Source organism: Antechinus flavipes, chromosome 1 (assembly GCF_016432865.1).
Source record: "Antechinus flavipes isolate AdamAnt ecotype Samford, QLD, Australia chromosome 1, AdamAnt_v2, whole genome shotgun sequence".
NCBI lineage: Eukaryota > Metazoa > Chordata > Mammalia > Dasyuromorphia > Dasyuridae > Antechinus > Antechinus flavipes.
In genome coordinates this window covers 568,151,935-568,178,505 of record NC_067398.1, presented here as the reverse complement: position 1 = coordinate 568,178,505, position 26,571 = coordinate 568,151,935, and the positions used below count along the sequence as shown (strand labels likewise).

Sequence of the window (26,571 nt, the reverse complement as noted above, 5' to 3'; positions counted from 1 at the left end):
ACTTCTTGCCAAGATAGTTCAGTGAAAGCAAGCAGACTGTCTAGCTCCCCTATTTCCAATCCTGAAAAACCTAAAAATTGCATCAAAACACATAATAATCTCTAAGAAGCCCAAAATAAGAAACAGAATAGGTAAACAATCTGGGAGTCTCCCAAACAACCAGACCAGAAATAAGCTGAAAGCTTCTCAGAGACAGAGGCAACTCCTCAGAGTATGGAAATCAGATCCTACCAAGAGCAACAACAATAAGTCCAAGAAAGAACAGGGCCATGGATTCCCAATTCCCTAGCATTCAGTTCTAAGATATTAAAGAAAGGGAGTGAGGGAGGAGTGGAGCTTCTGTTCTATTTAATCTTGTGTTTTGCAGTTTATATTTTGTACTCCTTTTACTAAGAAACAGCTTGTCTGATGGGAGATGCCTTTTCTTGCAAGATTGTCATAAACCCCTTTTTGCTTTTTCTTACTTTGAGAGCAAATGATTGTTTTTATGATTGCTGCTGTCACACACAAAATGAAATAAAAAGTTTTAAAAAATAAAATAAAAGTTCTTGAGAATATAAGAAGAAAATTAAGTACTTAGATAAAGTAGTTAACTTTACTTAATAGCTTCTCTAATAATCATAATGGACCAAACAGAAATCAATGATTCCATGACAAATCAAGAGGGGAAGGTGGGGGAAGGAGAAAATGTAAAGCATTTGGTAGGGGAAAAAAAAGTCACTTGGAAAACAAGTTGAAAAGAGCTATTTGGTTAAGACTACCCCAAAAACATAATAATAAGGAGCCTGTAATCCCATATTTCTTTTCATTTCAAGAGTATTTCATTTTTCTGATTACATGTAAAGACAGTTTTCAACATTCATTCTGGTAAAATTTTGAGTTCCAAACTATTTTCTCTCTTCCGCTTTTAATTTCCCCCTCCCCAAGACAGCAATTTGACACAGGTTATACATTTTAAATATGGTTCCATATGAAATTTCCATCAAAATGAAAACTGAATATGTTAGAACCTGAAGGGAAAGTGACAATGGAAAGAAACCATAGCTTACTGAAAAAAACTCCCAAAAGATAAATCCCAGAAATTTCAGAATTTCCACATCAAAGAAAAAATGCTGCATATTCTCAAGAGTTTAAGTACCAAGAAATTGTGGTCAGAAGCAAACAAGACCTCATAACTTCCATCATAACCAAGAAGAAATCTTAGAATGCAATATTCCAAAAGATGAAGGCTGAGAGCTACAAAGCTGAACATCACCCTATAGTAGGGAAAATGGACCTTTAAGGGATAGAGAAGTTTCAGTTTCAAGCATTTCTGATAAAAAGGTGGAACTACATAGAAATTCTGAAATGTAATCAACAAAATCCTAGAAAGGTAAAATTTATTTGAGTGATTGGAAAGAGTTACATAATATGCAGTACTAGCATTCTAACAAGAGAAGAAAGTGTCCCTTGACAACCTTAGACCCTTAATAATTAATTGTATTATTTAAAGGAAACCAAGAGAATTAAGAAAAAGAGAAGACCTAAGTGTGAATAGATTTTAAATAGAGTTTTGTTTTTTATTTTAAAGTAAAGACAAGGTAAAAGGAACACGAGTATAAAAAAGAGGAAGAAAGAAATGGAGTTTATTTCTAATAAATGAGGTATAAGAGAAAAGTATTCATGGAGCAAAGGACAGTTAAGGGGTGAAAATAGGCAGAGACCCCCCCCAAAAAAAGTTTGGTGTATAAATAAGCTAACACAACAGGGAATCTGGTAAAAGTGGGAGATCCATCAAGAGGATAGATAATACTAAGAAGGAATAGCAAACAAAAAAAATTTTTTTGACCCTTAAAGAAATATCAAAAGGAAAAAAGGAAAAGCAAATAACTGGAAACTATCAGGCTTCCCATAATCTGGGGAAGTGCTGTATACGCTGTCGTATTTCAATGGAATGGAATTTAGAGTCACAAGAAATGACAAAAGAACTTCGGAGAATCCTGAGATATATTAATCAATACAACAAAATGAGTAGAAGTAGGAGAAAAATTAAAAAAAAAACACATTGTTAAAAAAAAACAAAACTCTCAACTGACTGAAGAATGTTGATCAAGTAATGATAAAGCACATCTCCAGAGGCCAGATGACAAAGAATGCTACTTCTTAAGAGTTGATGATTTTAAGATGAAAAAATACATACATGGTTTTAGACATGGTCACTATACAGATTTTTCCTCCTTAACTATGCTTATTTGTACAAGGGTGTTCCTCCCCTCCCCCCAAATTAGGGGATGGGGAGAGAGGTGAAATAAGCAAATAAGATGCCAAAATAAGAAAACCATCGACCTTTTTTCTAATGCTCAGAAGAGAAGGAAATACAAACAGGGTAGGTTTTAAAAGCAACATGTCAAATTTAGTATATACTATTTTAAAATGCAAGTGGTATAAAATATATTCAAAATTACATGCAAAACTTTTTGTATTCTACCATGGTATATAAAAATGCTCATGTGGAGAGATAGTCAAATTCAAAATAAAAAATTTTAATTTTTTAAATAAAAGCTACCATTTTTATGATCACAAGCAAATTTTAAAATGTTTTTTACAAGAAAAAGTAAGTATCATGGGAAATGAAAGTTAGTGATTTTAAAACAACTATAAAAGCTTAAAAATATGAACAATGAATTATAAAGGGGCCTCTCCTGTGAAGCATGTTCATGCATTTTTGAAAAACAAGAAAGAGATTTCCAGATAACCAGAACAACAAAGTGGAGGACTATAGACTTCCTCAGATCTTTATGCCCTCTCAAATCTCTCCAAATAAGGAATCATATGCAAAAGATAAGGTAATTCTTTTAACTATCTCTAAGGTTTACAATCCCAAGAAACGTAAGGAGGTAGAAAAACTCAATGAACTAACCATTGTTATTGTTGTTCAGTCATGTCTTCATGACCCTATTTGTTATTTATTTATTTTTTTGGACAAAAGTGATTTGCTCTTTCCTTCTCCAACTCATTTACAGATGAGAAAACTGAAGCAAACGGGTTAAAATGACTTGCCCAGGGTCACACAGCTAGTATAGGTCTGAGATCAAATTTGAACTCAAGAAGAAGAGTTATTCTGCCTGTTTTAGGTCCACTGTACCACCTAGATGTCTCAATTAATCAACAGTAGAAAAAGCTAATCTTTAACTTGATAAGGGAGCATCCTGCTGTATCTTTGCTTCAAGTATACTTTTCTCAGAGTTCCCCAATATCTGCGGTCCTCTACACCTTCCCACCTCAGAAACTATGTTCTCACACAGGATTATACAAACAGATATAAGGACTTACAAAGAGAATTCAATTCTGCATTGTATCCAACTCTCTTACAGAAGGCTAAACGCCAGAAGTTTGCTCTGCGATCAGGGGGCAAGGCTTTTTACTGGAACAGTGCTCTGCCAGAGAACAGAAGAACATGCTAGCATGTGTGTATGATTACACTGGGTCTGAAAAGGAAGAAGACATATGCAGTGTAGCTCAGATGCTGATGTTAGTAAAAACATAAATTCCCCTGGGTGGAAGGAGGCTGAGATAGCTATGAGATCCAGCCCCTGGGGAAACTTCCATCAAAAGGGAAGGAGTCAGAAGTGAACTAATGACCAGATATCAGGAGGAAGAAAACTCAGTTAAAGACCCAAGTTAAAGCACAAAAAGGTAAACCATCAGGGAGGATAATAACATGAGGGAATATGGTTTTCAGATCCTCTAATGAACACAGCTATCTATGAATAAATGCAGCAACACAAAGAAAAATGACAACAACCTGATGAGCCAGAGGGCCTAGTGGATTCCCATGAGGAAAAAGATGCACAGCAGGATGTTCCTGCATGGCTTAAGAGAAAAGACCCGGTTCAATTTTTTTTTTTTTTCAGAAACTTAACAGCTGTGGTAAATAACTTAATCCCTGTTTGTTTCAGTTTCCTGATCTGCAAAATAGGGATGCTAAAAGTATCTACCTCTTAGGGTTGTTGAGAGGATTAAATAAAATAATAATTTTAGCAAAGGATCTGACACAAGATAAACACTACAAACTAATCTCAGTTTTGGACAAATTTTAACAGAAATATAAAAAATCAACAAGAGAATTGAATTGATGGACAAAATAGTGCTAAAAAAAATTAATAATATCTTCTAAAAGGATCTGTTAAAGAGCTTACACATTTCTTTGCTAAACACAGAAATTTACAAAAATTGACCATGTAGTAAATCACACGTTATTGTAAAAACAAAAAATGTCAGAAATAGTAAGCATATGCTCTACAATAAAAATAGCAATCAAGTAATGAAGCAGAAACAAAAGACACAGATCCAAATGGAGACCTATCTTAAACAATCTTAAACAAGTGTATCAAAGAACAAACCATCAAAATGTAAAAGTAAATAATGAAGATGAAATACATCACCAAAAGTATTAAAGTAGTCCTCAGGAAGTAAAATACATTCTTTAACAATATACAATTACAAAACAAGAGGTGAATTAATAAATGAAATGAGCTTTTTTTTTTTCAACGAAAGCCTGGAAATAAACCTAATAGAAGCATAATAGTATAGTAAAACTACTGAAGGTACAGATAAAATGGAAAAACTAAAGAAATGAAAAGTAAAACTAAAAGATAGTCCTTTAAAAAGATTAGTAAAGCTGATGAAGCATCAGTCAACCTAATTAAAAAGGGCCAAAAATCAAATTGCCTAAAGAGAAAACAAAGGTGAAATCACAACAAAATTATAAGAAATAATTTGGAATCCTATTAAGTACAAGGCATTTGGGTGGTTCAGTGAAAAGGACAGTGGGACTGGAGTCAGGAAGACCCAAGTTCAAAATCCAGACTGAAGAACAATCTACAAAAACCATATAGGATAAACATGAAATAATCGAGACAGAGAAGGCATTAGAACTAAGAAGTTTAGGAAAAGACATTTCTGTATAAGATTTTAGCTGGAACTTGAAGGAAATCAAGGAAATTAGGAGGTAGGAATGAGGAGGGAGACATTCCAAGCATGGCAATCAATCAGTGAAAATATTCAGAGCTAGAATGGGCTATATCTTGTTCAAGAAACAAGCAAGAAGACCATCATCACTGAAACAAAGAGTTTGTGGGACATATGTAAGATATTAGGAAAAAATGGATAGGAAGGAAGGGTGAAGGAGGGGAACTGAGTTATTAAAGGCTTTAAAGTGCTAAACAGAGAATTTTATATTTAATCCTAGAGGTAACAAAGAGCTACTGGAATTTACTGAATAGGGAGGGATTAACATAGTTATATATGTACTTTAGAAAAATCATTGGATCCACACAACACCATATACCAAGTTAAGATCAAAATGGGTCCATGATCTAGGCATAAAAAATGAGATTATAAATAAATTAGAGGAACATAGGATAGTTTATCTCCCAGACTTGTGGAGGAGAAAGAAATTTGTGACCAAAGATGAACTAGAGACCATTATTGATCACAAAATAGAAAATTTTGATTATATCAAATTAAAAAGCCTTTGTACAAACAAAACTAATGCAAACAAGATTAGAAGGGAAGCAACAAACTGGGAAAACATCTTCACAGTTAAAGGTTCTGATAAAGGTCTCATTTCCAAAATATATAGAGAATTGACTCAAATTTATAAGAAATCAAGCCATTCTCCAATTGATAAATGGTCAAAGGATATGAACAGACAATTTTCAGATGATGAAATTGAAACTATTACCACTCATATGAAAGAATGTTCCAAATCACTATTGATCAGAGAAATGCAAATTAAGACAACTCTGAGATATCACTACACACCTGTCAGACTGGCTAAGACGACAGGAAAAAATAATAATAAATGTTGGAGGGGATGTGGGAAAACTGGGACACTGATGAATTGTTGGTAGAGTTGTGAACGAATCCAATCATTCTGGAGAGCAATCTAGAATTATGCCCAAAAAGTTATCAAACGGTGCATACCCTTTGATCCAGCAGTGTTACTTCTGGGTTTATATCCCAAAGAATATGAAAGAAGGGAAAGGGACCTGTATGTGCCAAAATGTTTGTGGCAGCCCTCTTTGAAGTGGCTAGAAACTGGAAATTGAATGGATGCCCATCAATTGGAGAATGGCTGGGTGAATTGTGGTATATGAATGTTATGGAATATTATTGTTCTGTAAGAAATGACCAGCAGGATGAATACAGAGAGACTTGAGGAGACTTTCATGAACTGATGCTAAGTGAAATGAGCAGAACCAGGAGATCATTATACACTTCAACAATGATACTGTATGAGGATGTATTCTGATGGAAGTGGATTTCTTTGACAAAAAGACCTAACTCAGTTTCAATTGATAAATGATGGACAGAAGCAGCTACACCCAAAGAAAGAACACTGGGAAACGAATGTGAACTAATTGCATTTTTGTTTTTCTTCCCAGGTTATTTTTACCTTCTGAATCCAATTCTCCCTGTGCAACAAGAGAACTGTTCAGTTCTGCACACATATATTGTATCTAGGATATACTGCAACATATTTAACATATATAGGACTGCTTGCCATCTAGGGAAGGGGGTGGCGGGAGGGAGGGGAAAAAATCGGAACAGAATCAAATGCAAGGGATAATGTTGTAAAAAAAAAAAAATTACCCTGGCATGAGTTCTGTCAATAAAAAGTTATTATAAAATTATTTTAATTTAAAAAAAAAAGAAAAAGAAAAGAAAAATCACTTTGGAGGCTGATTGGAGAATGGACTGCAGTGGGGAAATATTTGTGGCAAGCAAACCAACCAGTAAGATATTGTCTGATTAGACAAGGACCATTCCAGCAGTATAAGGAGAGAGGAGAGTATATGTCAAAGCTGTTAAAATGGGGAAAATATCTAGATCAAAAGAAATGATGTATTTTGATCTGGCAGTGTTACTATTGGGCTTATATCCCAAAGAGATCTTAAAGAAAGGGACCTTTATGTGCAAAAATGTTTAGAGAATGGCTGAATAAATGGTGGTATACGAATGTTATGGAGTATTATTGTTTTGTAAGAAATGACCAGCAGGATGATTTCAGAAAGGCCTGGAGATACTTATATGAACTGATGCTAAGTGAAATGAGCAGAACCAGCTCATTGTATATGGCAACAGCAAGATTATATGATGATTCAATTCTGATGGACATGGTTCTTTCCAACAGTGAGATAATTTGAACCAATTCAGATGATCTGGTGTTGAGGAAAATCATCTGCACCCAGAGAGAGGACTGTGGGAACTGAGTGTGGATCACAACATAGCATTTCCACTCCTTCTGTTTTTGCCACTTGCATTTTTGATTTCCTTCTAAGTCTAATTTTTCTTGTGCAGCAAAATAATTGTGTGGATATGTATACATATATTGTATTTAACATGTATTGGTTTACCTGCCATGTAGGGGAGGGAATGGGGGAAGGAGGGGAAAAGTTGAAACAGAAGGTTTTGTGTTGGAATCCTTACTAACTGCTAACTAATTAGAGTTGATCTAATCTTACAAGAAGATGTTTTGGGCAGAACCTGAAACAAGGTACTAAGTAGAACTAAGTTCAATGAGTTCACACCTCCCTTGAAGCTCGTTGGGCCAGAGAGCACTATGGGAGAAAACCCATAATCCCTCTCTCTCGTATCCCACAATTCCTCCCTCTTGGATAAAAGAAACAGACAGAAGCTCTCGGTCAGATTTCAGTAGAGTTACGCCAGAAGCCCTCTCTCCAAGGCAAGGCAGAATATTTTCCACTTAGCTGGCTGGTGACAGAAGTGTGCTCGAGAGAGGAAGACGCTACAAGTCGAGATTTCACTGGAATGACATGAAGACTGGAGCTGGCTGGAGGCTGAAGAAAGCAGATGCAGAGGCTGAAGGACCAGACCTTTGGATTTAAAGACATTTGGAGAGAGCTCTTGGAACCAAGCAGAGAGATAGGCCTCTAAGCTAACCGGGCTATATTGGAAACAATAAAAGATCTGAACTTTTATCACCTGGCTGCTTTTTGAGAAGAAAAAGATCTCAACATTATGGCGCCCAACGTGGGGCTAACAGACCCCCTCAGTGGATTTCAGTGGAAAAGCTCCGATCCTGATTCAAGTGGAAAAGCCTCTGATCCTGATCCAGTGGAAAAGACTCATCAACCCAGAAATTAGGGTGAGTGCAACAAAGAAATTTTGTTAGAAGAGTTAAAGTAGAATTTCAGCTAAGATGGGACAGATATTTAGAAAACAGCCTGTTTCTGTTCAAGGAAAATGTTTAGAGAGCATTGTCAAAGTTATGGAAAGCCAAGGTTTAATTATAAGTTTACAGCAAATCACTGAATTTTTACAAACTGTAAAGGACATATGTCCTTGTTTCTCTCTTGATAAGGAATTAGATCTAAATGAATGGAAATTGGTTGGAGAGGATCTTTGTCAATTCTATGATAAAAATGGGCCTAACTCAATAATTAATACATATAATGTAATACAATTGGCTATAAGAAGTTATTTAAGTGATAGAATGATGAAAAGGAAAGTACAGGAGGAAGTGCCAACTTTACTAGGTGAAAAGGAGGACAAATCAGATGAGAATGGAGTTAATTACAATTCTGAGTATGATACTTCACAGAAGGAGGAATTAGGTGATTCCACATCTCATGACCCTCTCCCTGCAATTAACCCTTCATGGGTGGAACAAGGGGGAGGGAGAGAGACAGAAACACAGTCAGCTTCTCCTGTAAAGCAGAATTTGACAAGATTAGAAAAAGCATTAATTAAAGCAAAAAATGAAGGAGAAGATATATCTGATTTTATAAACGCATATCCTGTGATTGAAAAGATTGACTCTTCAGGTCAAAAAGAGAGAAGATACACTCCTTTTAATTTGGGAAAAATTAAAGATTTGAAAAAGGGTTGCACTCTTTATGGGGCTACATCATCTTATGTGAAGATGTTACTAGATAATTTGTCTTATGAAATCCTAACCCCGAATGACTGGAAATCCATAGTGAAAACTTGTCTAGAACCGGGACAAAATTTATTGTGGCTTTTGGAGTTTCATGAATTATGTAGGGTTCAAGCCCAACACAATAGGCAAACAGGAGCTGTTGTACAAATCACTTTTGACCAACTAGCTGGTGAAGGTCAGTATGGAGAGAATTCAGAACAGATTTATTATCCCATAACAGTGTATGAGCAAATTTCTAAGGCTGCAATAAAAGCTTGGAATTTCAAGTCAGTGATAACATAACATGCAAGCTAATTGGATTTAAGTAAGAGAGGATTGTGCAAAGTCATTAATCTTACTTTCTTCTCTGATATAGTAACAATGAGTTAATGACATTTTGTATACTGTCTTCCATGATCAACAAGGTACCATTTAATGTTGAAACAGACTTAAAAAAATACAGATGTGGGAGAACTGGGAAATTAATGCATTGCTGATGGAGTAGTGAACTAATCCAACTATTTTGGAATGCAATTTGGAACTGTGCCCAAAGGACTATAAAATTTCACCTACCTTTTGATCCAGCAATACTGCTATTGTATCCAAAGACATAAAAAAGAGGGAAAGGACGTATTTGTAATATATATATATATATATATATATATATATATATATATATATATATATATATATATATATATATATATACATATTATATATCATAATATATATATCAGCTCTTTTCATGGTGGCTAAAAATTGGAAATTGAAAGGATGCCCATCAGTTGGGGAATGGATAAACAAGCTGTGGTATATGATTGTGTTAGAATATTATTGTGCTATGAGAAATGACAAGCAGGATAATTTTAGAAAAACCTGGAAACACTTTCTTGAAATGATACAAGATGTAGTAAACAGTATCAGGAGAATGTTGTATATAGTAACAGCAATATTGTTTGATGTAGAACTGTGAATGACTTGGCTATTCTCAGCAATGCAGTGATCCAGGATAATCCCAAAGGAATAATGATGAAGCATACTGTCTGCCTCCAAAGAAAGAACTGATATTGTTTATGAATACAAAGTGAAGCATGCAATTTTTCACTTTCATTCTTTTTGAGTCTTTTTGTACAAAATTACTAATATGGAAATGCTTTATATGATTGTACATGTAATCTAAAATTGCTTGCTTTCTCAGATTTTGGAACAAAAGACTTTATAAAATGTTAAAATTGGAGGGGAATTATATATGCATATATAATTTTAATATATGTTATATATCTATAAAACTAATGGACAATGGATTCCTTATGGACTATTTCTAGGACTTATGGACATTTGTAAATTTTCAGGTCGATTTATGTTGTTACATTACTACTAGCCTGTGTTATATTACTATGTGCTTAAAGATTGTTGATGAGACTTTTGCAGTAGTTAAATTTTCATGTTGATTCATGTTATTTGTTACATTACCACTAGCCTGTGTTATATTGCTGTATGCTTTTGTAAATTATGTATAATGCCTCCCATATTGATGGATTTATGTATACCATGTATATCTGTTACAAAGTTCTGGCCCATATTGATGGATTTATGTGTACCCCTTCAGAAACCCCCTATGTTTTAAAACAAAAGAAAGGGGGAGATGTTGGAATCCTTACTAACTGCTAACTAATTAGAGTTGATCTAATCTTACAAGAAGATGTTTTGGGCAGAACCTGAAACAAGGTACTAAGTAGAACTAAGTTCAATGAGTTCACACCTCCCTTGAAGCTCGTTGGGCCAGAGAGCACTATGGGAGAAAACCCATAATCCCTCTCTCTCGTATCCCACAATTCCTCCCTCTTGGATAAAAGAAACAGACAGAAGCTCTCGGTCAGATTTCAGTAGAGTTACGCCAGAAGCCCTCTCTCCAAGGCAAGGCAGAATATTTTCCACTTAGCTGGCTGGTGACAGAAGTGTGCTCGAGAGAGGAAGACGCTACAAGTCGAGATTTCACTGGAATGACATGAAGACTGGAGCTGGCTGGAGGCTGAAGAAAGCAGATGCAGAGGCTGAAGGACCAGACCTTTGGATTTAAAGACATTTGGAGAGAGCTCTTGGAACCAAGCAGAGAGATAGGCCTCTAAGCTAACCGGGCTATATTGGAAACAATAAAAGATCTGAACTTTTATCACCTGGCTGCTTTTTGAGAAGAAAAAGATCTCAACAGTTTTGTAAGGGTCAATGCTGAAAAATCACCCATGCATATATCATGATAAAAAGCTGTAATAAAAAAAAGAAGAAGAAGAAATGGGATAAAGAGCGAGGGAAAAGTTGGGCAGAAAGGATAAGGGAGGATTTTTGGAGGGGTAAAGTAAGTTATAGCAAGGTAAGGTGGCAGATAGAAGTAGAGGAGTCAAAAGAGATAGGAAACAAAAGATACACAAAGACAATAATAATGAGCAGGAGTTGAATTTATTAGGGAAAAAAAGTAGGTTTAGTAATCATTAAAAGTTAAAATAGACTCAATCAAAGGAGAAAAATAGGAAAACTGCACTATATATCAGCCATATTAATATAGTTTTAATTTATTTAAAACAACTAGATAATTATTGCTGTGATGTAAGTATTGATAAGTTGGTGGATTTAGAAAAATTTGGAGATTTAGATCTATTAAAAAAAAAAAAGATATTATCTTCCTTCAGAGAAACAGAAGACAAATAAGTGTGGTATAACTTTACATATATATAAATCTATATATGTATATGATTATAGATATCTATGAATATGTACATACATATGCATATATATGTATATAGTATGTGTCTATATAAATATATTGTAGCCTGCTTAAGGGAAGTGGGGGAGAAAAAAGGGGAGAAAAGAATAAAGTAAAAAGTGAACATAGAACAAAAGAAAACCTACAAAGAAAAGACTGAAATGCATTGTTATATTGTCATACATTGTTCAGTGTTTATTATACACTTTATTGAAATGGAAATTGTTTCATATTTTGAATCCTCATATTTTGCTATGCGCATGACCTTTTTTCTATTCAAGTTTTACATAAGTTAATACATTTTCTTAAAATGGTGAAAGGAACAGACAACAGTCTGACTATGGAGGGTGAGAGAGAATGAGGAGTCAAGAATAACACTCAGGTTATGATCCTGAGGAAGTGATAGGATGATGGCAATCTTAACAGTGACAGAGAAACTTGAAAGGGGAAAGGGTTTGAATTTAGTTTGGGATATGTTAAGTTTTAGATGTCTATGGAACATCCAGTTCAAGATATTTAACAGACAGTTGTACATACAAGACTGAAGATCATCAGATATGCTAAGGAAGGATTAGTGAATCTGAGAATCATTAGCATAGAGATGATAATTGAATCCATGGGAGCTGCTGAGATCATTAAATGAAATGGTATAAAGGGAAAAGAAATAAGATATAGACTAGGGTAAAACACTCATGTTTAGCAGGCATGACCTAGATGAAAATCCAGTAAAGGAGACTAAGAATGACATGGTCAAACAGGTAGAAAGAGAACTAAAAGTGATTAGAAAGTATGTAGATGTTCAGAGTGTCAAAGGCTATATAAAGGTCAAAAAAGGATGAATATTGAGACCATTAGATTTGACAATTTAAGACAGGGGTCCTCAAACTACAGCCCGTGGGCCAGATGCAGCAGCTGAGGACATTTATCCCCCTCATCCAGGGCTATGAAGTTTCCTTATTTAAAGGCCCACAAAACAAAGTTTTTGTTTTTACTATAGTCTAGCCCTCCAACAGTCTGAGACACAGTGAACTGGCCCCCTATTTAAAAAGTTTGAGGATCCCTGATTTAAGAGATCACTGCCAAATTCTGAGAGAGCTTTGGTTGAATGCTGAGGTCTGAAGCCTAATTGCAGAATAAAGAAAAAAGTGAGAAGAGAAAAATTGGAGGCACTTATCATAAAAAGTCTTCTCAAGTTTAGGCCACAAAAGGCATTAATGTTATTAGGCCATATCTAACAAGGAAATAAGGATCAAATGAAAGTCTGAGGAGGGGGAGACATGATTGTTTCTGTAGACAATAAAGGAAGCGCTCACAAGGAAAGATTGGAAATTATGGGAATGATAAGAGAGGGCAATTTGCTAGAGAGAATATGACAGAATGAGGTCACTTATGCAAAGAGAGGTTTGCCTTGGCAATGAAAAGGGCTACTTCTTCATATAAAACAAAAGTAAAGGGGGTGATGGTAGCAGAAGAAACCAAAGTGTTATGAGATGAAGAAAAGAGGGACTACTCTCAAGAAATGGGCTCAATTTTTTCTGTAAGAAATGAGGCAAGGTTCTAAGCTGAGAAGATGAGGAGAAAGAAAATTTTGAAGGGTCTGACAAAAAATGAAAAATTTTGGAATTTGAGTGATAATGATCTAATTAGGAAGGTGTAAACTAATAGTGTGGCTTCAGTAAGGGCCCAACAGAAGCTATATAAGATAAATCTATAGTGGACCGAGTCAAAACAATTATATAATTTTCTCTACCTTCATTTAGGAGCATGTGTGTAGAATGAAGGCAGAAGATGGTGAGAGTGATACAAGACTGAGGCTTGACAGAGCATAAATGACAATAAAATAAGGATGCTAAGAACAGAGGAGGAGGAAAATAAAAGTAGCTTTGAACTACTTTACCAATAAATCAAGATGGGCAGCGTGTGGCTAGTTTAGGGGTGAAAGCTTAACAAAAAACTGAAGGATTAAGGAATTTTGCCCACAGTGTGGACAAAGAGTAGAATGTGGTACTGGAAGACAGAGGAAGGGATGTCAAGCCAATAGAGTGTGATCAAATATAAGAATTTCAGAGTTCATGAATATGGACGGTATATTTTTGGGGTGATAGTAAGATCAATGGCAGGATAAACTTTGTGTGGGAATACAGTGGGATGGAAAAGTAAGGTTGCAGAAATGAAAAGTTTGAAGAGCTGAGAGGTTGGGATATTTTAGTTTGAGGATAGTACTGAACTCAGTGGGGATGTAAGAGAAGTATTCTGAAGGTATGTAGACAAGAGTTAGCAGAATTTTGATCAGCTGATGGATGTAGATCACTGAGTAATAGTAACAGAGGGAAAACCTCAATGTGGCATTGGGGAACAAAATATTCCAATCCTCTAACCCCTACCAGTGAGTCAAGGTGAATCAGTGAAAGTGAAATCAGTAACACAAAGAGTTGTCAAGGAAGCTATGTCATCAGAAGGGAGTCAGGTCTCAGAGAGAGCCTGAAAGATGGTAATGAGAAAAGTTAAAGATTAAAATGCAAGCAAATTTGTTCCCTACAGTGTTTAGTTCGAACTCTGGAGGTAGGTAGACTAAGAAGGACTGAAATAAGGAATCAGATACTGTGGAAAGATAAGGAAAACAGAGGTAGTGGGAAATAACATCTAGAAATATGCTATAACTTACTCAAGGATAAATGAATTAAAGAGTAGAACTGATATTTAAACCCAATTCTTCTCTAAAAATGGTAATTTCTTCTTCCCTAAAGGTAAAATATTTATGATTTTTTTTTATTGCAAAATAAAATAATGTTATTGAGCAAGGCAATCAGGAAGTTTCCATATCAATACAAGAGAAATCCCAAGATCTTGCTGTATAGATTAGTTTAATAACATAAACGTTACAACAAGAAAAAGCTTCAAGTTAGCTATACAGGTATAAACAAATAGATATTACCGTTTAGTTACAAATTATATTAATGATCTCCTCTAAGATCCTTTCCAAATTTGTTAAACTGACTTCATTAAACATGAAAAGTAGTCTAGTGCAGAGTGAAGAAGAAAAAAGCACAGAACCAGGAGTCAAAGGTTATAATGTACCATATTCTATTTGAGTGACCTTGGAGATAAAGTTAATGGTCTACATCATAATTTCTTGAGGATTAAATGAGATAATGCATATTTTAAAAGTATTACATAATAATTTATATTGGTAAATTCTGAAGTTTTAAAAAATACAGAGCATTGTCTGCATTTAATGCTTAAAACCTTTCATTAGATTTCCAGGATCTCAAAATTAGAAAACACCTCAGAGTATCTAGTGCAGCCACCTGGCCAATGTACAAATTCTTCCTGCAATGCTCTAAATCGTAATTATTCAGTTTCTATGTGAACATCTTTAATGATGAGCAAATCACTACTTTACAAAGTAACTCATACCATTTTTAGACAACTCTTAAAATTTACAATTTTTCTTTGTAATAGCCTAAAATGTGCCTCCACAGAATTTTCACCAATGACTGGGACTACAGAAAATAAAACTAGTATTTCAACTCCTCCTACAATCACTCTTATTTCAGGATTTCTTCTCTACTAGACTGTTATTATAGTTTCCTATTTGTCTTCCTACTTCTTGACTATTTTCTCCCAATCCATCCTTCATACTGCTACTCTAAATGCAAAATTTCTCCTAACCATTCCTCTACTCAAAAACTTTTGGTGATGTCCTACTGCCTACTGGATAAAGTCTAAAATCTTGATCTTGACATTCAGGACTCTCCAAAATCTAGTTCCATTCTAAGCATGACAACAGATACAGCCAAAAGGTATGGCATCAGGAAGAAGTGAGTCCACATATATAAATATCTTCATCGAAGATGAAGGAAAGGAAAGGAAGGAAACAAACATTTATTAAGCATCTATATGTGCTTTGCAAATATTATCCAATGAAATGCATCAGAAGACCACTTCCTGAGAATGTCTTAAGAAACAATTCTTTCTTGTGGCATGGAATAGATGGCCTCTGAAATCCCTTCTAACTCTTAAGTTAAAAGATTGGTTTAGTTACTGAAGACGGGGGTGTGGATGAGGAAGGAAGGAGATGGATGGGGAGGGGAGAGAACGAAACAACTAATGAATTTGCCTGCTGAAATAAGGATGTAAATTATTGGTAGAAGAAGTAAATGTAACAATGAAATTGCAGATCTTTTGAAATTTTAAAATGTTTATTACCTAAAAGTTGTATAAATTCCTATAACAAATTCTTACTATATGCTTTCTCCAAAACCAGCCTTTCATAGAGATAATACAAGTATTATTGTCCCTATTTTTCTAATGAAGAACAGGCTGGATAGAGAGTTTAAGTAACTGGACTAAACTCACACAAAATAACTATCTAATCTCTTCAAAAAAACAGAAATAATCATTCTGAAAAGAAATATGGAAATATATCCCCAAAATCACTGAACTGTGCATACTATGTAATCCAGCAATATCACTGCTAAGCATATATCTCCAAAGTGAGAAAAATAATCTATGTATATAAAATATTTATAATAATAGCACTTCTTGTTGTAGGAAAGAACTGGAAACAAAAGGAGTACCCATTAATTAGGGAATAAGTGAACAAATTAAAGTAAATAGATGCTAGGACAGCTAGGTGGTGCAGTGGATAGAGCACCAACCTTGAGTCAGGAGCACCTGTAGTTCAAATCTGATCTCAGACACTTAACATTGCCTAGCTGTGTGACCCTAGGCAAGTCACTTAATCCCAACTGCCTCAGCAAAAAATAAATAAATAGATATATTAGATTATTACCCTCTAAAAATGATGACTAATACAAAGTAACCTGAGAAAACTTATGTATTGCTGCAAAGTAAAATGAACAAAACTAGAAGAGCAATTTATGTAATGACTTCAATAATGTAAAGAAAAAACAACTTTGAAAGACATCAACTCTAAAACCATCAAAAACATTAACCAATCCCGATTCCAGAAAACTAATGAAAAATGCTTACCAATTTGGCAGCATAATAATGGACTAGAAGTACAGAATGAAAAATACATTTTCAGACATGACTAATGTGTGAATTTTACATTTTGTTACAAAGGAGGGCTTTTATTTTTGTGGTAGAAGGTTGAGAGTTGAGGAAAAATATACAGTGATACAAAAATCTGTCAATAAAACATGAAAAATTTTACATGAGAGGAGAAAGTTCAAAAAAAAGGATACAAATATATAGGCCAGTGCTGGTACTATGTTGTTAAATGAACTATTTACTTGAAAAAAAAATATATATGCATAATAAAGATTAATGTTTTCATAAACAGAATTCGTTTTCAATTGATTGTATATGAAAATACTTGTTTGCTGATGAACAAAGAAACAAAGAAAATTATTTTAACAAAAAATAAAAATCTTTTAAATTTTTTATTGTATTTTTCTGCTACACTGTAAACTATTGTAAATACTTAAAAAAAAAAATCAGTCCTGTGATTACCCTGCTAAGTTCTGAGACTGGATTTTAAACTAGGTTTTTCCTGACTAAGCCATACTCAATTGCCTTCCAATACTATTCTGTGCTTTATTATATCCACTATTTTTAACAAAAAGGGCAATATACACATTTTTAAAATATAGTGTTCAAATACTTCAAAAAATCTTCTTCAATACCCTAATTTAAAGCATTACTCATTCTTTTAAAATTTTAAGTAATACATTTTAAAAAAACAAAATCTTTCACATGTCCTAGGGATAATTAAAATAATTTTATGGATACCTTTTAAATAAATAACTAGCATTTATATAAATCTTTAAGATTTGCAAAGTAGTTTACATGCTACTTTACTTAATCCTAACAATAAGTGCTGTTATTATCATCATTCTCATTTTAGAAATGAGGAAACTGAGGAAGAGGGTAAGGAAACTGTCTTAGGGCACACAAACAAATCTTCCTGAATCCAAGTTCAGCATTCCATCTTTTTTTTCATTCAGTAGTGCCCAAATCTTCATGACCACAATGGACTAATTTCCCATGGGAATTTCTTGGCAAAGACAACGTGTCGTAGTTTGTCATTTCCTTCTCCATTAAATCACTTTTTTTTTTTTTGGAGGGGGGGGGCTCTCCACTATGACCTATCCATTTTGGGTAACAATGCATGTTTTAGCTCATTCATTGACCTATGTAAGCCCCTCTTGCATCAACAAGGGGCTTTTTTAGGCAAAAAGATTAAGTGGCATGCTCAAGGTCACACACCTAGTACATATCTGAGGCTACATTTGAACTCAGGTCTTTCTATCTCCAGACTCAGCACTCTAATTTGCTTCATATCTAGCTGCTCAATACTCCATTTATTGCACCACAAATATGCAACTTTTACTCTTAAAGAGAAGTATACAGTTTGAAAATGATTAAATTTGTTAATTCTCTACTTCCTCAAATGAGGCTTTTCAGTATTAATGCTCCAAACTGAATGGTCATTTGCTTCTGTTGCTTAGTGTTGATTGATACAGAATATCAATTTGAGTCATTTATACATAGGGAGAGATCCAGGCTTGAAAAGATAGTATGACAGAGATTACAGAATCAGACTTCATGCTAGAAAAGCAACTTTGGACTTTTGGTAAAATTCCCCTCATTTTTTTTTTTTTTTTTGGATGAGGAAACTGAGACCCAGAAAGATTAAATGACTTATTTGAACCCACATCTTTTGGTGCCAAATCCAGGATTCTCCACTGTACTACTCTAATCTTAACCTATAACTGCCAGAATCATTTGACTTCTGACACATGACTGGTCCCACAAACATTTAGAGCAAGAGATGACAGATGAACAACTATGCTACATTAGTACCCCACAATTTCAAGATGGATAAAGAAAATGGACTCAGCACACCGGGTAGACCCCTTGAGGAGAACTAGCATAAGTATATAGTTAAGAAGGCAAAGGCTGTGATTTGTAGGGTTGGGAAGAATACTGGCATCAACAGTGCCAGATCCACTAATATATCTGCTATTGCTATATGTATCATGGTCACAAATCTTAGACCTAATGCTATTTGCAAATTTCAAAGATGTGTATTCTAATATAATACAAATCTAATATTACCACCTACTTATACTGAACTAAGTTTCATTTTCATATATGAAGAATCATGACCTCTTAGATGTTAAAAAAAAAAACACACACACTGTGTAAATTTAGTTCCCAATGCATATTTCTTACAACTATAAGATAACAAATTAAATTCCTTACAAAATGTCTCTAGAAGTAAAAGATACATGACTGTATAATCTTACACTTATACATTTGCTTGAAGACTGAGATAATAAATACCAATACCTAAGTATTTATTAAGCACCTACTATTTATTTCTCACTCACTGTGCTAAGTAGGGACAAGGCAGATACAAAAAGGGCAAAAGATAGTCCTCAAGAAGCTTACAATCTAATGAGGAAGATAACAAATATCTACAAATAAGCTATACATAGGGGGAAATGAGAAATAATTAATAGAAGGAAGACACTAGAATTAAAAGGGTTGGGAAAAGATTCTTGCAGAAAATGAGATTTTTGTTAAGAACTAAGGGAAGTGGGTTATTTTTACCTTCTGAATCCAATTCTCCCTGTGCAACAAGAGAACTGTTCGGTTCTGCAAACATATATTGTATCTAGGATATACTGCAACATATTTAACATATATAGGACTACTTGCCATCTAGGAGAGGAGGTGGAAGGAGGAAGGGGGAAAATCGGAACAGAAGCGAGTGCAAGGGATAATGTAAAAAAAATTACCCTGGCATGGGTTCTGTCAATAAAAAGTTATTATAAAAATAAAAAATTAAAAAAAAAAAACTAAGGGAAGGGCAGCAGACAGAACTGAGGAGGAAGAGCACCAATCACTGGATGGAAGAGTAAAGTAGTGGGAGTAAGGTATAAAAAGACTTGCAAATTAGATGGGGCACATACCACAAATTGCCCCAAATGATAAAAGGCAATAGTGAATGTTGGCAGGGGCGTGTGAAAATAGGCACATTAATACATGGTTGGTGAAGTTGTGAAATGGTGCAATCATTTTGGAAAGTAATTTGGAATTATGCAAATAAAGTGGTTCATCTGTCCAAACTCATTGAACAAGAGTCCATTACTGAGCTTACACTGAGAACCTATCAAGAAAAAAAAAGTCCCCATATACTCCAAAATATTTATAGCAGCATTTTTTTGTGATACCTTAGAAATAAAATAGATGCCCATCACTGGAGAATGACCAATTAGAATGCTAATAAAATGATTTGCGATATAAAAAAGTATTTTATGTTGAATATAGAAATGCATGGAAAGATGTTTTAACTGATACAAAGTAAAGAGCCAAGAAAACAACATACATAGTAACTACAATAATTTAAATGGAAAGAGCAACACACCAAAAAAAAAATAATTGTAACAAAATTATATAAAGATCAAGTGGAATTCACATAAAGAGATATGAGAAGACACTACCAATCTTCTCTTTTCAAAGTTAGGAAGGTCCACAGCTATCACACAATATACATTTTTTCAGACTTTCAAAGTAGTAATTAGTTGTGTTGACATTTTTCTTCTCTCTAGAAAAAATATTTGTCATATGGGATAGCTCTGAAGGAAGGGAAGAAGGAAGGATACTTAGGATATTGTGGTGATATAGAAACAGAAGACATCAATAAAAAGGGCTAGGGGATTTAAATAATAAAGAATTTCATATTTAATCCTAGAAGCAATAAGGACCAATAGTTTACTTAGTAGGGGTTTAATATGGTTGGAACCTTAGTTCAGGAAAATCACTATTGACTGAATGGAGAATGGATTGGAATGAGGAGAGACTTGAGGAAGAGAGTCCCAATGGGAGGCTATAGCAATAACATAAAGCTATTGAACACACTAGAAACTGGATTTTTCCTTCCATTCCTTTGAAGTTTGAAGCTTCACCAGATCACTCTCGATAAAAATCAAAATTTCATTCATCACCATGGCTTCAACTCTCATTTCTATGTGATTCCAATAACAAGTTAGATCCAGCCTACTACCTCAGATCCAGAACCACATTTCTCATTGCCAATAGCTAGTTTCATTTGAGTGTACCAATTGGAATCTCAAACCCAACATTTACAAAACCAAAATCATGTTTTCTCTCTGCTCTTTTGTTATGACATCATTATTTTCCTAAGTACCCTGGCTTCAAACCTTGGAATCATTTGACTTATGTATAGTCAGTAATTACCTCTAACTTCTGATAATTTTATCTACTCTTTACATTTCCACTGCCACCAACAGGAAACCAGCAGGAAGTGAGAGTAATAGATCAAAAATTGGACTTACAATTCAGTTTGGGTTCCAAAAATAAAATCTGATATTTATTAGATATGATTGTTAAAATAGTGCTATACATCATTATATACTTCAACAGTAATATTATATGATAATCAAGTCTGATGGAACTGGCCATCTTCAGCAATGAGATAAACCAAATCAGTTCTAATGGAGCAGTAGTGAATTGAACCAGCTACACTTAGCAAAAGAACTCTGGGAGATGACCAAGAACCATTACATTAAATTCCCAATCCCTATATTTTTGTCCGCCTGCATTTTTTGATTTCCTTCACAGGCTAATTGTACAATATTTCAGTGTCCTATTTTTTTTTGTACAGCAAAATAACAGTTTGGACATGTATACTTATTTTGAATTTAATTTTTACTTTAATATATTTAACATGTATTGGCATCCTGCCATCTAGGGGAAGGGGTGGGGAGAAGGAGGGGAAAAATTGGAACAAAAGGTTGGCAAGTGTCAATGCTGTAAAATTATCCATGCATATAACTTGTAAATAAAAACCTATTAAAAATTAAAAAAAAAAAAAAAGAAGATAGTGCTATACAAACTTTACTTGAATATTTCAAGGAAATAACTTGGTAAAGTGTCTTTAAAAGTTGCCTAGCCTAAAAAATTCACCTTGTACCAACTTGATAATGAACTTAAATAGAATGGTACTTAGACATGGTTCAATACCAGTACCAGCATTGTATTTGTAAATACAGCATTGTATTTAAACTACTTTTGTAGTTGTTCAGTTGTTCAGCCATGTCTGATTTTTTGCAATGTCTGTGGAGCTTTCTTGGCAAAGATACTGGAGTGAGTTGTCATTTCCTTCTCCAATAAGCCATGTAAATGAGAGTGATTGCTACTTTTATTGTTGTATCAGGACTATTACAATAGGGTTACAAATTTGGAGCTAGAAGGGAACATAGAGCCCAGCTCTAGTCCCTTCATTTTAACTGCTCTTTTGGATTCCAATCTCTATCTATCCTAAACCATCTGGCCCACTCCAAGAGTAATCCTCTTAAAACACACATCAGATCATTTATTTCCCTAGTAAGCAAGCTAGCAACAAGCATTTTTTAAAAAAATATTTTATTTTATTTAATAATAACTTTATATCGACAGAATCCATGCCAGGGTAATTTTTTTTTACAACATTATCCCTTGCACTTGTTTCTGTTCTGATTTTTTCCCCTCCCTCCCTCTATCCCCTCCTCCCCTGGATGGCAAGCAGTCCTATATATGTTAGATATGTTAGCAACAAGCATTTACTGAACACCTATTATATCTAAAAACATTGTGCTAAGAACTGGGGACATAAAGAAAGAAAAATACAATTGGTCCATAATCTCAAAAAACTCATAGTCTAATGGGGGAGGCAATATACAAATATGAATTGAAGCTAAATTTCAGCTAGATGGCACTAAGATTGAATACTGCAGATAGTGAGGTTTGAAGGAATCTAAGACAGACCAAAGATGGACATAGGAAAAAGGAGAAAGCTCCAGGAATGAGGACAGCTAATGAAATGATTTAGTTAGAAAACAGAGTCATATGTGAGGAAAGAGAACATTGTCACCCAATTGCAAAGTACATAAAGGGGAGTAAGGCTTAAAGAGACTGAAGTGTAGGAAGGGACCAAGTTATAAAAGGCTTTAAAAGCCAACAGTTTTATATTTAATCTTGAAAGTAACAGACAACTAATGAAATTTATTGTTTAAAAAACAAATCTAAACATTCAATAGCTCCTTACTGCTAAAATAGTCTAAAATTCCTTGCCCAGTACGTAGGTTTCTCCGTATTCATCTAAAACTACCTTTCCAACTTCATTTCTGTTTTCTGATCTATACTTCATGTCCTCAAAACATCACCCACTTTCCCATTTCTAATCCTTGGTTTATCTCCACCTAAAATGCCCTTCCCCTATTAACCAAACAGACCCATCTCTAATTTTTCTGCTTATATATCTCCCTTTGTCTGCCTCCACATTGTTACTCAAACTGTACCTCAATCTGGAATTTCCTTCCAACCATCTTAGTCTTCTTAAATTCTACTATAATTATAACTCACAAATATATGTACTCTGTATTCGTCATCTCATTTGATTCTTATAACATGGCGAGGTAAGCAGGGGAATTATTACCCTCTTTTATATAAGCGACTTACCCAAAATCCCATAATTATGAAACTGAGGTCTTCTGACTCCCAAGTCTAAAATGCCTCTTTTCACAAGTTGTTAATGACTTTTCCTTCAGAATTCCTTTTTTTTCCCCCTGGAGATGTGTGGGAAGATATGGGAAAAGTGACAAGAATTACTTCTGCCATACATATTTATCACTATGTATTATATATTTATGTTATATTACCTTATTAGGGTATATAAATTCCACGAAGACTGTATTATTTAAACTTTGTATTTCCCTTAATACAGTGCTCTACATAAACTACAAATCTTTAATAAATGTTTAAGTTGAGCCCTCGCATAAAAACCTATCACTCAAGGCTGAACTTAAATGCTGCTTTCTGCATGAAGCCTTTCTTAACCACCCCAAATAGATGGGATCTTATTTTGCCAAACTCCAAAAACGCTTTCTTGGACTAATCTCATAGCACTTAGCATTCTACCCTTTATCAGTTATTTTGTATACTGGCAAAGAACTGGACTCGGAATCAGAAAACCTGTGTTTCCAGTGCCATAAACCTACAATGTGACCTTGGGGAAAACACAATCCAAAGATGAATTTTCTCATCTACTTCACTGGTATAAGAATCAAATTAGATAATGTATCCTTAGTAAATCAAAATACAAATATGTTAGTTATTATCCTCTTTTTTCTACATAATATAAGGGCATATAGTAACTAATAACTATTTGACGGGTAAATACTTGAAAGCTTTAACTTTGTCATATCCCTGTATTTCAAAAAAGCTTTAACATTTCCCTTTTAATATCTTAGACCAAGAGTACTTTTCTGGCATTGACCTTTACCCAAATTACCCCAACCAACTTTTTAATTTCTATAATAATGCTTTTAGATTATTGGAATAGAGGTAAATTGTGATCAAATAAGAATGATGACATGATGGAAATATCTTTTTAAAATTTCTTTTAAAAATATTTAAATGTAATCTTAATTTAAAATTCAAACGATTAACATACTGAATTTTCTCTCAAGTTATACAATTAGAACTCCTAGTGAAGTGAATGAAGATGTTATATTCTCTAAGGAGATAAGATTAGAGTTGTAAAGTATGGTTGTGAATTATCAAGTCCCTAAATTGAAAGTAGCACAATATGTAAATCTGAAGATTCCTTCTCTGTCAAATAATTCTGATAATCTGGTGATAAGGAATATTCTCCATGAGATTTTTAGTAAGATTTACCTATCCTCTTAGAAAGGGAATTGTATTTACAATCTGATTTCTGACTACACCGCTCAATGAAATTTGTGTATTCCCAGTTTGCCAATAATCTCATAACTGTAAAATATACTTGCTTTGTGTCAGTCATTCTATTTGATCTCTCTACAAATTTTGATAGTGTCTTCCTCTTCCTATTTTGGAATTTTTAAAAACTGTTAAGTCATTAGAATTGATAGAGACAATAATTATCTTATTTAGCATGGTTCAGTATGATTGATCTGATCCTACAAGGAAATGTTATGGGCCAGAAGAAACAAGGTACTAAGTGGAACTGAGAAACAATGCTTGGGTTCACATTTACTCATTGGAGTTCACATGTTTGGGAGATTTCAGGGTTTAGTATGAAATACCCGAATTCACACCTCCCTTGAAGCTCTCAGGGCCAGAGAGCACTCTGGGAGAAACCCATAATCCCATTCTCTCTCAGGGGAGATCATATATACGAAATAGATAGAGGCTCTCTGGGGGAGTTCAGCTGAAAAGACTTGATAGGGGAGCATCAAGTCAGTTCAGGAGATGCCCTTTCTTGCAGGCGCAACCAGATTCACTTCATCTCACATCACTGTGGTAGCTGGGCTCCTGCACTTCCCCCATTGAGACCAAGCTGGTCTGAAAGGCTCTCCAGAAAGCTAGCCGAGTCCCAAGTGAAGGAGGCAAGAGAGATTCATTCCATTTTTCACCTGGCTGGTTGGAGGCTGAAGGACAAACCTTTGGATTTGGAAACATTCAGAGGGAGCTCTTGGAACCAAGCAGAAAGATAGGCCACTAAGAAAAAGTAACCGGGCTATTTTGGAAGGAGAAAATAAACATTTGCATTTTATCACCTGGCTGTGTTTTGAAGCGATTATTACTTTCAACTGCAATAAGGCTGCTTCCAAAAAACCTCCCCAAGAAACCTGCTCCCAGAGAGAACTATTATAATTTTAAAGAAGGAAAACACCACACTTCTAGATAATCTTTCTTATAACACTATTCCCTCAATCTCCTTCTACTTTTCTGTTTCTCAAAGTCTGCTTTTCAAGATTATAATTATTTTCCCAGTAAGTGTACACAACTCTATCCTAGATTCTTTTTTCCTCTTCACTCTCCTCTCTAAAATCTCATTAGTTTCTATGTATTCAATCATTTCTTTGCTACCAAAGATGGGTCCCATACCTACATATCCAAACTTATTTGTACTACCTACCTCATAAGTCTTCTATTAGTTATGTCAGCTAAAACTGTTGGATGTTGACAGAAAGATTAATTTTCAAATCTTGCCCCAGACAGTTACGAGTTGTGTGATCCTGGGAAAGTCACCTAATCTCTCTGAATGTCAGTTGCTTTATTTGTAAAATAGAGACAAGAGTATCTATACCACATGTCATTGTAAGGATCAAATGAGATAATAACTGCAGTATTTTGCAAACATCACAAAATTTTATAATTATGTGACTTGCTATTTATAAAAGTAACTCAATGTTTACTAAATAAATTGATTACATATATGCATATGTGTATGCAAAAAAATTAAATAAAATCAATAGCACAGGATTTCAAAGTAGGCACATATTCAAAATCACTATTAGGTCTAATGTGGGCTTGATCACTCAATGAACATTTAGAAACTGACAGATGAAGATAATTTAATTGCAAAATCTTGTGCCTTCCACATCTCTTGCATCTCTCCCCTTCTTTCTACTTACTCTAGGCACATTCTAGGCCCTCAATTCTTGCCCACACAATTGCAATAACCACACTTTAACTGGTCTCTCTGATTCAATCTCTCCTAACTTGAAGACCTAAATGCAAAGTGTTTTTTTTTAGCTTAATCTAAATCAGGAGAACAATTTATACAATAACATTTTAAAGAAATACAACTTTGAAAACCTTTAGAATTTTTGTGATAATTGCAATAATGAACCATGAATCCAGAGGAGCAATGATAAGCATAGTACTCCTATCAGAGAAGTAATGGCCAAGATGAGAATCTGTTTTGCGGGACTATGCATATTTCTTACAAGGGCTTTCTTTTTTTCTTTTTATCAATAAAGAGTAGAAAAAGAGAAGGTAGGTTTAAGGATTATAGTAGTCCCTCACAGAAAAGAAAGGAAGGAAGGTGAGAGGAAGAAAATAGGAGAAATAAAGAAAA

The 26,571-nt window shown here is 34.4% G+C and overlaps 1 protein-coding gene across 5 annotated transcripts in view; it reads right to left on the bottom strand.

Annotated features, from left to right (window-relative positions):
- The window catches only part of WWP1 (WW domain containing E3 ubiquitin protein ligase 1), a 143,910-nt gene that overhangs the window by 111,030 nt on the left and 6,309 nt on the right, over nucleotides 1–26,571 (bottom strand). For 3 of the 5 annotated variants that reach the window (XM_051970797.1, XM_051970801.1, XM_051970800.1), the window contains exon 2: nucleotides 23,184–23,290. The exons of 1 other annotated variant lie outside the window; for it this stretch is intronic. The gene's annotated coding sequence lies outside the window, so the exon portion shown is untranslated. Of the gene's footprint in view, nucleotides 1–3,312; nucleotides 3,414–23,183; nucleotides 23,291–26,571 lie in introns of those variants that run through there. One more of the 5 variants, XM_051970799.1, reaches the window with a different exon arrangement.